Here is a 13,973-nt window from a genome sequence, read left to right as displayed (position 1 = left end):
CTCTGCCCTGGCCCCTGCATTCACTGACCTGGTTGTGACATTTACTTTTTATGGGTCCATCTGTAAAATATGAAGAATCACTGTGCTATTGTGAGCTCACAGGGATGACAGGAGTCAAGATGCTTAGGGGCACCCATTGGAGACCCGGGTTTGCTTCCTGGAACATTGGCCATAAGTTGAATTCTGAGATAAATCAACTTATACTATATAGCCATCTTGCTGGAAATCTTTCCACAAAGCCAGTGCTCTTTCTGCAGTGAAGATGCCTTCTTCCTGATTCTCTGGTGAGACACTGAGAATTTTCTCTCTTTTGTTGGCTGCACTGGATCTGTGTTACAGCGTGCAGGTTCTCAGTTGTGGCACGTGGTCTTCCCTTATTGTGGAGCATGGGTTCTAGAGCATATGGGTTCGGTATTTGTGGCACACAGGCCTCTCTAGTTGCAGTGTACAGGCTTAGTTGCCCCGTGACGTGTGGGATCTTAGTTCCCCAACCAGGGATCAAACCCACATCCTCTGCACTGGAAGGCAGATTCTCAACCATTGGACCACCAGGGAAGTCCCAAGAGACTTTTCTTATCCTGCACCATGACTCAATTCTTTAAGTCTCCATAGAGCCCTTGTTGTAAGCCCATCATTGTGCAAGACGAATCTGATAGAAGTATCTACTCAGTTATAATCATCAAACATTTATTAGGTGCCTTCTTTATTCAGGGCTCTGGAGATGCAGAAAGGCCCAAGCTTCCACCCTGTCCTAGCGCTGGCCTCTCTGATTTGGGTTCCCTTTTACCTTGCTGTGAATCAGGATATCAGAACTGACAAAGTGAGAAGGCATTCACAATATATGTAATCCACAAAGGATTAGTATCCAGAATATTTTTTGAGTTCTACAAATCAGTCAGATCAACCATTCAAACACTGGCAAAGAAACATGCACTTCATAGGAAAAAGATATTTTGATGGGCAGTAAGCGTATAGAAAGATGTTCACCTCACTGATAATCAAGGAAATACAAATTGAAACTAAGAGATGCTGCCTTGTCACACCCAACTAATTGGGGAAAATCTATTTCTGATAATACCAAGTGTTAGTAAGGATACAGGCAAATATAGACACTTATATGCTGCTAGTGTGTGTGTGAACTGGCAGTACCATTTCAGAGAGAAATTTGATAATTTTAAACAAAACTGAAAATTATACAGGGACTTCCCAGGTGGCTCAGTGGTAAAGAATGTGCCTGCAGTGCAGGAGATGCAGCTTCAATCCCTGGGTCAGGAAGATCCCCTGGAGAAGGAAATGGGAACCCACTCCAGTATTCTTGCTGGGAAATACAACAGAGAAGCCTGCGGGGCTACAGTCCCTGGGGTCACAGAGTCAGACACAACTTAGTGACTAAACAATGACAATGAAAGTAATGCTAACCCCATCAGAACATGTTTCTCAAATATTTTTTCTATCACAACCTATATTAGGAAACACATTTCATATTGTGCCCTAGAACATAGACACCCACACACTGATATTTTAAAATCTCTTCTATTTAATTTATTTAAATGGTAGTCATAACCCTTTATATTGATTTCATGACTGTCTTCTGGGTTACTCCCTGAAGTCTGAAAAACTGCTCCAGAGAACCTCTCCAACATGTGGACCCCCACATCATTTTTTGTAAAGGTAAAAAGCCACAAATAACCTCCAGGTCCCTCAGGGAGGAAATGAATACATTCTAATATATTCATACAATGGGATCTCCACAGCAGTTAAAAGGAATGAAATAGCCCTATACCTGTCTACTCAGATGAATCTCAAATATATAATATTGAGTGAGAAAGGCAAGTTGCAGAGGGCTACATGCATACCATATGATATCATTTATATAAAGTTTTAAAACATGCAAAATAATGACTATGTTATTTATGGGTACATTCAGATGTAGTAAAAGCATTGAAACAGACATGGTGATGATAAACACCAAAGTCAGACTATACTCAGGGAGGGAGGAGGAAGGGATTCGGGAGTGATACACGAGGCATTTCAGCTGTGTAATGTTTTATTCTGAAATAAAAATATCTGTAGAAAAATAGGGGAAATTAAGATTTGTTTGATGAATACACTGGTTTAATTTTCTCTGCATTTTGAAATATGCTTGAAATATTCCCCATGCAAAACAAAAAAGACTTCTCCACCTGTCCAGTACCCAAGCTCATATGAAGAAAAAAATGTGTTTGTGTTAAACTGACTTGCTCATTTCTTTCAATTTGGCTTACCAGATGTTTATGGAACACCTTCTATGGGTCTGACAATGCCAGGTGTGAGGTGTGTGGAATAAGCAGGAAAGTGGGGAAGATATTACAAGCAACAGTTTGGAGCTCAGCAAGGATACAGACTGCTCTCCCATTCTGGCCATAAAGAACAAATTAAGGGACTTCCCTAGTGGTCCGATTGTTAAGACTCTGTGCTTCCAGTGCAAGGAGCACAGGTTGGATCCCTGGTGAGGAACTAAGATCACCATATGCTATTGGCCAGAAAAAAAGAAAGAAAATGAAATCATCTTTAGGGAAAAAAAGAGCAAGTTAACACACATGTCACAAAATAGGGCCCAAGGATTATAGCCTGTGTCCTCCTGGGGAATCATGGAGGTCTTCCTGGAGGAGATAAAGACTGAAATGGGCCTTGAAGGATAGAGAGGGATTGACTGACAAGACACTCAGGAAAGGAACCTCGAGTTCCAGGAAGCTCTGGGTCTGCGTGGGAAAGGGCCGGTGACAGAGCAGCTCCAGCCTCTGAACCGGGGTGCTACAACTTGTGCGGGGACGTGCACTCCTGACGGCAGGAAATAGACACGTGGAGCGGGGAGGTGAATCTAATTTATCACAAATGCCGAGGACGGCTAGAGTCCTGGAGGCTGCAGGAGATGAGAGACAGCTTGCCTGCTGCAGAGAGGCGCTGCCTCTCAGGGCCAGCCCACTGCATCTCCCATCCTCCCATGAGGGCCCCTGCAGGGAAGAGGGGGGTTGAAACTCTGCTGAAATTCCAGACCCTTAAATTTATTTGACCAGCTCTCAATAAATTGCTCATGCCAGAGGCCTCACCATCCATCTCTGGGTGGACTACACAGGATGTATGTCTTTGATGGCTCGGGGACATGTCCACATGTCTTGCCAGGAAGCAAGCCCCTAAATCCTCCTCTGACTTGCTCCCCTCCTCCGACCTTGAGGCTGGTGCCAACTTTGTGTCATCTATCAGCCCTGGCTGGTTTCCTATTAAGGTTCTGCTGTTCCCTTGGAAGAGTCGCCACCTTAAATCAAAGAGTGCATAGGACAAGGGTGGGACAGGGGACCTGGAGCCAGTGGGGAGAGGGCAGGTCAGGAAGATGAGGTCCTGGTCCTACTGCTGGGGCAAGCGGGAAACTTTTCCCGGACCCTGGCTCTGCAGCATGCCTCGGACATGTTGTCTAGGCCATGCTGTCTAAGGACAAGTTGCCTAAGCCCTGCATGACTTGAAAAGACTTCCCCGGGAGCCGCTCAGAGGTGAAACAGCTTCCTACAGTTCTCATGAGAGCCAGCAGGGAGATAGCTTAGGGAAAGCAGACCTACAGCACTGTGGGCATTCACCCTTCATTCACTCACTCACTCATACATTTCACTGTCATAATACATTTGTACTGGATGCCTGATACGAGGCGCTGGGGAGACGGCAGTAATCACAGAGCTTACTTTCTAGAGAGGGAGATAATGAATAAGTACAGCAGTAAATGTGGTAATTCAAGATGTTGGTATGAAGGAAATACAACAGAGCAACGAGTTAGAGTGAGGGAGGCAGAGTGGTCAGGGAGGCCTCCCTGAGGAGGGGACCTTTGAGCCAAAGTCCTGAACAATAAGAAAAAGCAAAGCCCAGAAAGTTTACACGTGGGTAAGCCTTGACACATGGCCTCTTTCTGACTCAGAAGAGCAGAATTTGCTTTATGGGAGGAGAAAGAAAGAGTTAGTCGTGTCTGACTCTTTGTAACCCCGTGGACTGTAGCCTGCTGGGCTCCTACGTTCATGGGATTTCCCAGGCAAGAATACTGGAGTGGGTTGCTGTTTCTTTCTCCCAGGGATCTTCCAAAACCAGGAATTGTACCCGGGTCTCCTGCACTGCAGACAGATGCTTTACCATCTGAGCCACCAGGGAAATCCTTATGGGTGGAGGACAGTTGCTAAGCCAGGCTCTGTTGATTTACAGATGGATAGCAAGTCCCTGCCCATACAGATGCCTTCACCTGTATTCTAGTAGGCATGATGGCCCAAGCACCCAAGGAACTCCAGGGCAGGGTGCTTGGGACCACAGCACTGGGCTGAAATCTCGGAGAAGGTGCAGGTCCCTTCCAGCTGGGAAGAGCAGGGAAGGGCTTCCAGAGGCCAGAGCGAATGCAAGGCATCGTCTGGCAGGACTCAGGTGTGAGAATGGTGCTAGGCCTTGATGTGCTCATTGATTCCCTTGGGTGCTGGTTCCTGGGTGGGTGCATGTGTCCTCCTAATTACCCAATAAACCAAGTTGATTCTTGGAGCGTCAGGCATGCAGATGACACATATTACCTCATCAGCAAAAGAATTACGGGCAGGGAGGAATTTGGAGTTGGAACCAGCTTTCTGTGAATAACTGGCAGCAGGATGAGCAGCGTGGATTGTTTTTTGCCTTGCTGTTGCTGCGCCAAGGAAATCACCGAGGTTTCCCCTCGTTTTTGCCATGCGTATCTCTCAGCTCCAGGTCACAGCCCTGACTGGGAAGCAGGAACCCTGGATGGTCCAGATCGCAGGAGATGACGGGTCTCTGATGTAGCTTTGGGGCTTCTCTGAGGAGAGCATAACCCACCGAGGCCGGTCTGCTGTTGAAATGAGCAACTCTCTTTTATGAGTCAATATCATTTGCTTAGCAAATAAAGATTAGCAGGACAGACTTCTCTGTTTTTGCTTTCAGCTCTAAATGTCTCATGTACACCCGTGGCGGATTCATGTCAATGTATGGCAAAACCAGTACAGTATTGTAAAGTAATTAGCCTCCAAAAAAATAAATAAAAATAAATAAATGTCTCCCAATGTGGTCACAGTCAGAGGGTCAGGAGGACAACCAAGAAATGCAGTGACTTGCCATGCAGCTTGGAAGCTGATGGGCTGATACTTCAAAGGCCAGAATTGTATCTTGCTGTGGGAACTCATGGAGTGCAGACTCTAGGCTAGACCCTGGGGAGACCAGGTGGAAAGAGGAAGCCCTTGTCCTTAAGGAATATAGAGTCTAGGAGACAAGCAGGTGAATCAGCGTGTAACAGTGTTATGGGTGCTTTCTTATGCTGGCGTGCAGGGCACGGGGTGGGTAATGAGGTGGGGGGCAACTCCATAAGGTGGACCTTGGGTGCAGTTCCCCGCCTCCCACCCAGGGCAAGTGTGGGCAGCTGAGGTTTGCTTGCAGATGAGTTGCAGTGTAGCCGGTAACATCTACAGCAAATGTGCCTTGGAAGTTTTTGGAGCCCAGCTCTCCGACTGCTCACCACAAGCTCTGATTGAAGGGATAGCCAGGCCTGACTGAGTTCCTGCAGCTCCCACGCTTGTTTCTAAACCCAAGTCTCTAAGTTCCTTAGCCAAAGCTGGGCTTCCCAGGCCCTGACCGTCTGTGGGGGTAGCCTTGGGGTTGATCCTCTGGTGTGCTGTCCACTGCCCCAGAGATCAGATGAAGGACTTTTACCCCGGTCTTTCCCTGAATGTCGTCCCCAGATCACCAGGGACATTTCCCCAGGGCTTGAGAAAAAAGAGGGGTCTAGTACTCTTCCTTGGAGAAGGCAATGGCACCCCACTCCAGTACTCTTGCCTGGAAAATCCCATGGATGGAGGAGCCTGGTGGGCTGCAGTCCATGGGGTCGCACAGAGTCGGACATGACTGAAGCGACTTAGCAGCAGCAGCAGCAGTACTCTTCCTAATTAGGTGCATCACCCACGATGGAATAGCGATTAGGCTGACAACTGACTCCTCGACAGCAATGAAAGAAGCCAGAGGTGGTAGAATGTCTTCAACAGGCCAAGATAAAACAATTGGCAGTCTACTACCTTTAAGAAAATAATTTTCAGACAAATAAAAACTGGGAGAGTTTACCACCAAAGAGCTCACTAAAGGAATATTAAAGGAAGGACCCTCTTGAAAAAGAAATGGTAGACGAAGACATTGGTAATATGTGGGCAAAATACAGCAACATTGACTGTTAAAATTTTTTTTTTCTTTTTAAATAGGAAGTTACAGCCCACAGGCCAAGTCTGTTCCATGGCCTGCTCTTATAAATAAATTTTAATTAGAACACAGCCACGCCCATCTGCTTCTCGGTATGTGTGACTGCTTTCTCATTATAATAGCAGAGTTGAGTAGCTGTAACAGGGATTGTCTTGCCCACAAGGCAAAAAATATTTACAATCTGACCCTTTATAGAAAATCTTTGCTGACTCTTACGTTAGAACATTAGAATTTTTGGCCCCAGTGTTTTTGCCCCAAAGTAATAAATGCCTTAAAGACAGGCTGATCAAACCTTTTCACCACCTCGGAGACTATGGTAATAACAATAATAATAGTAGCAACAGTAAGGCTGGGCTAAATGCTGACCCTGTTGAATTTAAGAGCACAGGTTCTGGAAGCAGGTTGGCTCATATACTAAATTCACCATTGTCCCACTTGTGGGACCTTGTGGGACCTATATGATGCTTCTGTGCCTTGTTTTTCTCTTTTGTAAAATGATGGCTACTCTGGGGAGTTGTTGTGTGAGGTGACTAAGGTATTATATGTAAATAAGTTGTTACACGTGCCTCAACAAAGTGAAAGTGAAAGTCGCTCAGTCGTGTTCGACTCTCTTCGACCCCATACAGTCCATGGAATTCTCCAGGCCAGAAGACTGGAGTGGGTAGCCGTTCCCTTCTCCAGGGGATCTTCCCAACCCAGGGATTGAACCCAGGTCTCCCGCATTGCAGGCGGATTCTTTTCCAGCTGAGCCTCAACAAATCACTCAGTCGTGTCTTACTCTTTGCAACCCCATGAACCACAGCATGCCAGGCCTCCCTGTCCATCACCAACTCCCAGAGTTTACTCAGACTCATGTCCATTGAGTCAGTGATGCCATCCAATCATCTCATCCTCTGTCATCCCCTTCCCCTCCTGCCTTCAATCTTTCCCAGCATCAGGGTCTTTTCCAGTGAGTCAGCTCTTTGCATCAGATGACCAAAGTATTGGAGTTTCAGCTTCAGCATCAGTCCTTCCAATGAATATTCAGGACTGATTTCCTTTATGATTGTCTGCTTTGATCTCCTTGCTGTCCAAGGGACTCTCAAGAGTCTTCTCCAACACCACAGTTCAAAAGCATCAATTCTTCGGCACTCAGCTTTCTTTATAGTCCAACTCTCACATCCATACATGACTACTGGAAAAACCATAGCTTTGACTAGCCGGGCCTTTGTTGGCAAAGTGATTGTTCCGTAAATGCTGGTCGTTTAAATGCTCATGTCACCCTCATGGCAAACCTCCTATTGTTGCCAGGTACAGTACCCTGCTATCCAAACCTGCCTATGCAAACTCAGAAGCAAAAAAGAGTCATATAAATTTCTGAATTAAATACTCAGTCTGGGGACTTCCCTGGTCCAGTGATTAAGACTTCATCTTCCAAAGCAGAGAGTATGGGTTCAATCCCTGGTCAGGAGTTAAGATCCTACATGCCTTGCAGCCAAAAAGTCAAAACATAAAAATATTGTAACAAATTCGATAAAGACTTTAAAAATGGTCTACATTAAAAAAATCTTTAATAACAAAACATAAATAAACACTCGGGCTGGCAGCTTCCTCTCTGAACTCAATTAGACTTGGATAGTGAAGGACACTTGTACTTGGGATCTTTAACTTGGGGTTATTATCATTCCCGTTTTACAGATGCAGAAACTGATGTCAAGACAGGGTAAGGGGGCATGAAAAGCAGGACTGGATCCAGGCTGTCTGACCCTGGAGTACCCAGTAAGCACCTGCCACTCCCTGGTGACTCCTGGCCAACTGAGTCCCTGGCTCATTGCAGATGCCCGTGCTTGGTGGATGAATTCCTCTACTCCAGGGAGTGTCACCAGGGCAGGGGGCTTGGTACAACTGATTACCCAGTCCCACTCCTGACCAGCATCCCCTTACAGAAGGACTGAAGAACAGCCCAGCAGCATCTGGTCTCCTCTGATTTGGAGCCCATGACCACTGCCTGATGCGAGGGGCTCTGACAGTGAGACTTTGAACACAAAGGGGGAGTGGAAGGAGCACTGGGCTTAGGATAATGATGCCTTGATTTGAATCCCAGCCCTGCCACTTCCTGTGACTTCTGGAAGTCATTTTCCCTCTCTGGGCATCAGCGTCCTCATTTATCAGATGAAGACTTTATAATTTGATCAGTGGTTCTTAACAGGGAAGGTAAGTTGCCTCTTGGGACATTTTACGTCTGGAGACATTTCTGGCTGGAACACTTGGTGGGGAGGGTGCTACTGATATCTGGTGGATAGAAGCCAGGATGCTGCTTAGACTCCCTGCAGTGTACAGGGCAGCCCCCACCAACAACATTAACATGGCCCCAGTGGTGATAGCTTTACTCTCGAGAAATCCTGCCATCTACAAAGGTCCATTCAGCTCTAAAATTCCATCTTTCATTTGTTCATCAAAAATGTGTTTATCAGATAGGTGCCTTTTGTGTATGAAGCAGTAAACAGTTCAGAGTCCCTGCTCTCTGGGGGCTCACAATTTATAAGGAAATTGGTAATAAGAGTTCATATTGGTTAAGTGCTAAGTACATACCAAGTTCTTTACATAAATTGACATCTTTGAGCCACAAAAACTATTATTATGCCCATTTTACAGATGGAGAAACTGAGGCTCAACAAAGTAAAGCAGCTTGCCTAAGGTCACACAGCTCATAAGCAGTGATATCAGCATTTTTATTCCGGAGTGCATGCTCCTAACCGCACAGACCTTCAACTGCCCCAGAACAGTGAAAAGGAGGACAGGTCCCCATCTGCCACTGGAAGAAAGGCAGCTTGAATGCTGAGGCCCTGTGGTCTCTTTATCATGCAAACCATTTAGCAAACTGGAAAAGGGCCTCATGACTATAAACAAGCCAGTAATGACCTGACAGGCAGAGGGGCTGGAGTAGTGTTAGGACCACAGAGACATTAATCTGCTTCCAGCCACTGCTGCTAGAAAGACATTTGTTAGAGCGGTTATGGGAACCATAAAAGGCTATTTGACAGCAGCCTTCCCTACAGTGGGAACCTCAGTCATTGGGAAAAGGGCCTCTTGGGGCTCAGGTGTTACAGGCCCTGTTGGCCAGAGGCAAATCCTTCCATCTGCCACAGACAGGACGCTGTGGAGATGACAGGAAAAACTGTGAGGTTACCCCAGGAGAGCTGGATTCTGGTCCTTTTAATGACTCTCAAACAGCTGCAAGGCCTGTAAGTCCTGTAGTTGCTCTGGGCCTCAGTTTCTCCATCCATAAAATGGAAACATTGATGTTTATCTCACAGGGCTGTTCTGAGGCTCTACGGACGCAACAGATGTGGCACCGGATGTGAATGTACTTTACAGAGGTGTTAAGTATCACTGTCGCTGGTGGTGTTTGTAGGAGTAACAGCAGCTGCGGGAACGCTACACAGGGATGTGTCTCTGAGATTTAATCAAACCTTAGACCTGGGTGAAGCTTTATAGATCCATCTGGTTCAGCTTCCCCACTGAGGAAGTAATAGCTTTCATTCTTCACACACTTAGTTTGTGGCAAACACTGCTCTAAGCACTTTGTATTAACCCATTTAATCCTTACATCCAACCTGCGAGTCAGCAGTGAAAAGTGAGGGGGGAGTCTTGGTGTTTGCCAAGTGGAAAAGATGGGAAAATCGATAGAGGGAAAAAATGGGGATACTCTTCCCATTTTACAGATGAAGATGCTGAATCACAGACAGGTACCAAGGTTGCCTAGCCAGTGGTGAGCAGGCTGGCTCCACCTGGGAGCCCTGCTCCACTCTCATCCATGGGTGAGAACTGGAGCCAACTGCAGGGTAGCAGATGGATACATACATCTCATCTCCTTCCTGGGGACCTCCACTGTCTCCTGATTGCTGGGTCATGGGGCATCTCATGACTTCAGCTCCCCTGCAGGGAAATGGCGGCAAGATGGCTTGGATTAATGGGGTTTTACTTTTCTTAGGAACTGAGATGACTCTGAGCCTCAACTTAAAGTGGGATGGGCTGACTGGGAGTGATGCCTTCAGGAGACATCCCTACCTCATCAGGAGCCTGGCAGGGAGATGGAAGGACCTCACCTCCTGGGAGCCTAGAGGTCTGAGCAGTTTCTATAATTGGAGTTTGGTGTGAGGACAGTACAAAAGGCTTGTCTCAGACTGGGACCCATGGGGGATGGGGGTCTCCACTTGGGAGTAGGCTGGAAGCATGGTGGAGTGGGGCCCCTCCCCAAAGAAATGCAGGGCTGAGGCCAGGGAGGGCATTGCAATGCTCAGTTACAATGCAGTCAGCTGGGTTTTGCACAACAATCCAGGTTTTGCTGATGTTTGTTTTTTTTAAATTATTATTGAAGTAGACGCATAAAATTTTAAATTGCTGTAGATTCCTTCTGGGCCTCCAACAATACTATGCAAACATTATGTTGGATGAGTCCCAGTATCTATGTGGGAAAGATTGAAGGCAGGAGGAGAAGGGGACGACAGAGGACGAGATGGTTGGATGGCATCGCCGACTCAATGGACATGAGTTTGAGCAAGCTCCAGGAGATGGTGAAGGACAGGGAGGCCTGGCGTGCTGCAGTCCATGGGGTCGCAAAGAGTTGGACACGACTGAGCAGCTGAACAACAACAACTATCTATGTGTGTGATGAGGAAGCCTGGAGAGGGGAAGGAGGGTCAGTGTCTAGGGAGATGGTTCTGCGGGCTCTGGTGTCAGTGCGGGGACCCTAAGAACCATGTTCTCCTGACCCTGAGTCCCCTGCTCTCAAGGAACTGTCTTCGATACACCTCTCATGACCTTGTAACTGAGCTGTCAGAAACCCTACTTTGCAGCCTTCCTTTGTTAGACAGTCTCTTCCTAGGATTTGGGAAGCTCTCAGGCAGAGGTCAATGGCAACCCACTCCAGTACTCTTGCCTGGAAAATCCCCATGGACGGAGGGGCCTGGTGGCTGCAGTCCTTGGGGTCGCTAGGAGTTGGACACGACTGAGCGACTTCACTTTATTTTTTCACTTTCATGCATTGGAGAAGGAAATGGCAACCCACTCCAGTGTTCTTGCCTGGAGAATCCCAGGGACGCGGGAGCTTGGTGGGCTGCCCTCTATGGGGTCGCACAGAGTCAGACACGACTGAAGCGACTTAGCAGCAGCAGCAGGCAGAGGTCAAATCTCATAGAGCCCTTCTCTTCAAATTTTCTGGCCTCTTGAATCCCTGTTCAGAACTGTCTGAAATGAGAGATGGGCAAAGTGGCTTTTTCCAGTCCCAAATCCGATTAGCTTGGGGTGTCTCTTCATAAAATGCAGGGGCCAACTGGTCACCCCAGCTCCAAGGTATGTTCCTGAGCCCTGGGCCCCAGCCCCTCTGCAGCAGGACATCTGGGTGGAAGTTTCCCTTGTCCCTTAGAAGATGAGGGGAAGCCCAAGAGCCCCCCACTTCATTGTGCCCTCCTCAAGTACCCCCAGCAGTGAAAAGTCAGGGGGAAATCTTGGTGTTTGCCAAGTGGAAAAGATGGGAAAATCGATAGAGGGGAAAAAAAAAATCTCATTTTCAAGCTTCTAAGCAGGGATTGCAATCAATAATGCAAAGAGCAGCAGGAGGCCATTAAGCCATACTTGGCAGTGTCCTCCCGCCAGGGTGATGTTTGCTGAGAAGCAAACTTCAAGGGCGCCTCAGCACCCACCCCAACCCGCCCCAGCTCACTGCCTCTTGGGGAGCTGGTGTGAGGGGGTGGAGGGGGGATGCCACTTAGAAGTAAGCTAATCAATCCTTTGACCCCTCTGTAGACCCCAGTAACAGGCCATCATATCCAGATGTGCAGAGTCAAGGGCAACCAAAATGCCCCGGCTGGGGTGGCAGGGGCATCCAGGTTGACTAGGGGTGAAAGGTTGAGTCAGGAGAGGGCACATGCCATTCTCTCCTTTGCTTTTCGTTTCAATCTCGGAGATAAACTCGACTCTTTTTTTTAACCATCTCAGAACAGAATAGACTGGTAGTTTACAGTCTGTAATTTCCTAGCTTATTTGGCATACAGCAAATTTTCCATTTCTTTTATTGGAGTGTAATTGCTTTACAATGTTGCACTGGTTTTTGCTGTACAAGGAAGTGAATCAGCTATATGTGCATATATATTTCCTCCCTCGTTGACCTCCTTCCAGTCTTCCCCTATCACGCCCCTCTAGGTAATCACAGAGCACTCAGTTCCTTGTGCTATGCAGCGGCTTCCCACTAGCTATTTCACACAAGGTGGTATACATATGTCAATCCTAAACGCCAGTGTTTACTGCAGCACTATTTACAATAGCCAGGACATGGAAGCAACCCAAATGTCCATCAAAGCTTCATTTTTATGTTCTATTTCTGACTACTGCTCCAAAGTACTAGGTGCCATGGCGGGGTGTCAGGGCGTGCTCTGATGGTGGACACATCACGGCCACATTCCCTTTGCTTGCCTCTGTCCGCTGTGTTGGCGCTTTCAAAACCCGTGGGATCATTATGGACATGCAGCCCAGCCAATGAGGCCTTGTGGACGAGCATGGTGGGAGGGGCTGGAGTGTGTGGGGGAGGGGCAGGAAGGGGTCTTAGAAGGAGAAGTGCCTAGTCGTTCGGTAGTGTCTTTGCGACCCCATGGACTGTAGCCTGCCAGGCCTCTTCAAAATCTTCCAGGTTGGTGTGGGAGGCTCAGACTGACTCACAGAGCCCCCCCCCAGTCTGATGGGGGAGACAATGAAACAATAGCACTTAAAATAATTATTCAATATGTCATTTTACAAACCCATACCCTCCTGAGACATTGTCCCAATTCAGCCATTGTCCTGGAATGCTGTTACACTGTGTATTGCTTGGGGAAAGTGGGTTATTGGTGGGGTGTGGAGTTGTCTTATACAGTGTTCTATTTTCTTGCAATAGTATTCCATCAAAGCACTAGGTGCCTGGTATGCTGGTAGGTTTGAACAGGGCCTTTGGAATCAGATGGACTGGGTTCAGATCCCAACTGTGGAGTTGCTTCTGTGCAACCTTGGGTCTGTTACTTGACTTTTCTGAGCTTGTTTCCTCATTAGGAAAAAAAAAAAATGAAGACAGTCACACCAATCACATGCTTCATTTAAGAAATAAATGCTCCCAGCACAGTGTCTAAGTAGGAGGTTCATAAGACATATTTGTTTTATTCTCTTTATGTCTTTCCTCTGTGGACTTTAATCTGACTAATGCAAATTTAATGGGGAACTTTGAAGTGTGGAGAGCTTTCAGGATAAGAAATACTGTAAATTTGGGGGCCAATCAAGAAAGGCTCCCCAAACAAAGCTCAGCATCTCCCCAAGTCCATTCTGGGATCTTCCTAACCCAAGCAGAAATATCAGAATGAGGAACTGTGGCCCAGGGCACAGGCCTTGCACACAGTAGGTGCTTATGCAATACAGGGGGTTGCAGCCTGGCTTGGGGCTGGGGCTGTGACCTGTAGCTTCTGCCTAAGGACAGGACCAGGCTTTGTCATTTTCCCAGCCTTTGCAGACATCCCATGGGCCCACCATCCAGGGCCTGTTGGTGGGAAAAGACCACCATGTCCCCCATGACAAGTGCAGCCACCCCCACCTGGGCCCCGTGTCCATTCACTTTCCCCCTACAGCCTCTTTTCCACCAGCAGCCAGCATGCACGCTAAAACATGGATGAGACAAGGTCCCACTTCTGCTCAAAACCTCTAGGAGGACTCCCATT

The 13,973-nt window shown here is 47.4% G+C and overlaps 1 protein-coding gene across 9 annotated transcripts in view; it reads left to right on the top strand.

The window, feature by feature from the left end:
• MEGF11 (multiple EGF like domains 11) overlaps positions 1-13,973 on the top strand; it is a 393,087-nt gene that overhangs the window by 199,743 nt on the left and 179,371 nt on the right. The window lies entirely within an intron of this gene.

The sequence above is a fragment of the Bos indicus x Bos taurus genome, chromosome 10 (assembly GCF_003369695.1).
Source record: "Bos indicus x Bos taurus breed Angus x Brahman F1 hybrid chromosome 10, Bos_hybrid_MaternalHap_v2.0, whole genome shotgun sequence".
Taxonomy (NCBI): Eukaryota; Metazoa; Chordata; class Mammalia; order Artiodactyla; family Bovidae; genus Bos; species Bos indicus x Bos taurus.
Note: the sequence above shows the minus strand (reverse complement) of the source record. Positions and strands in the feature narration are given on the sequence as shown.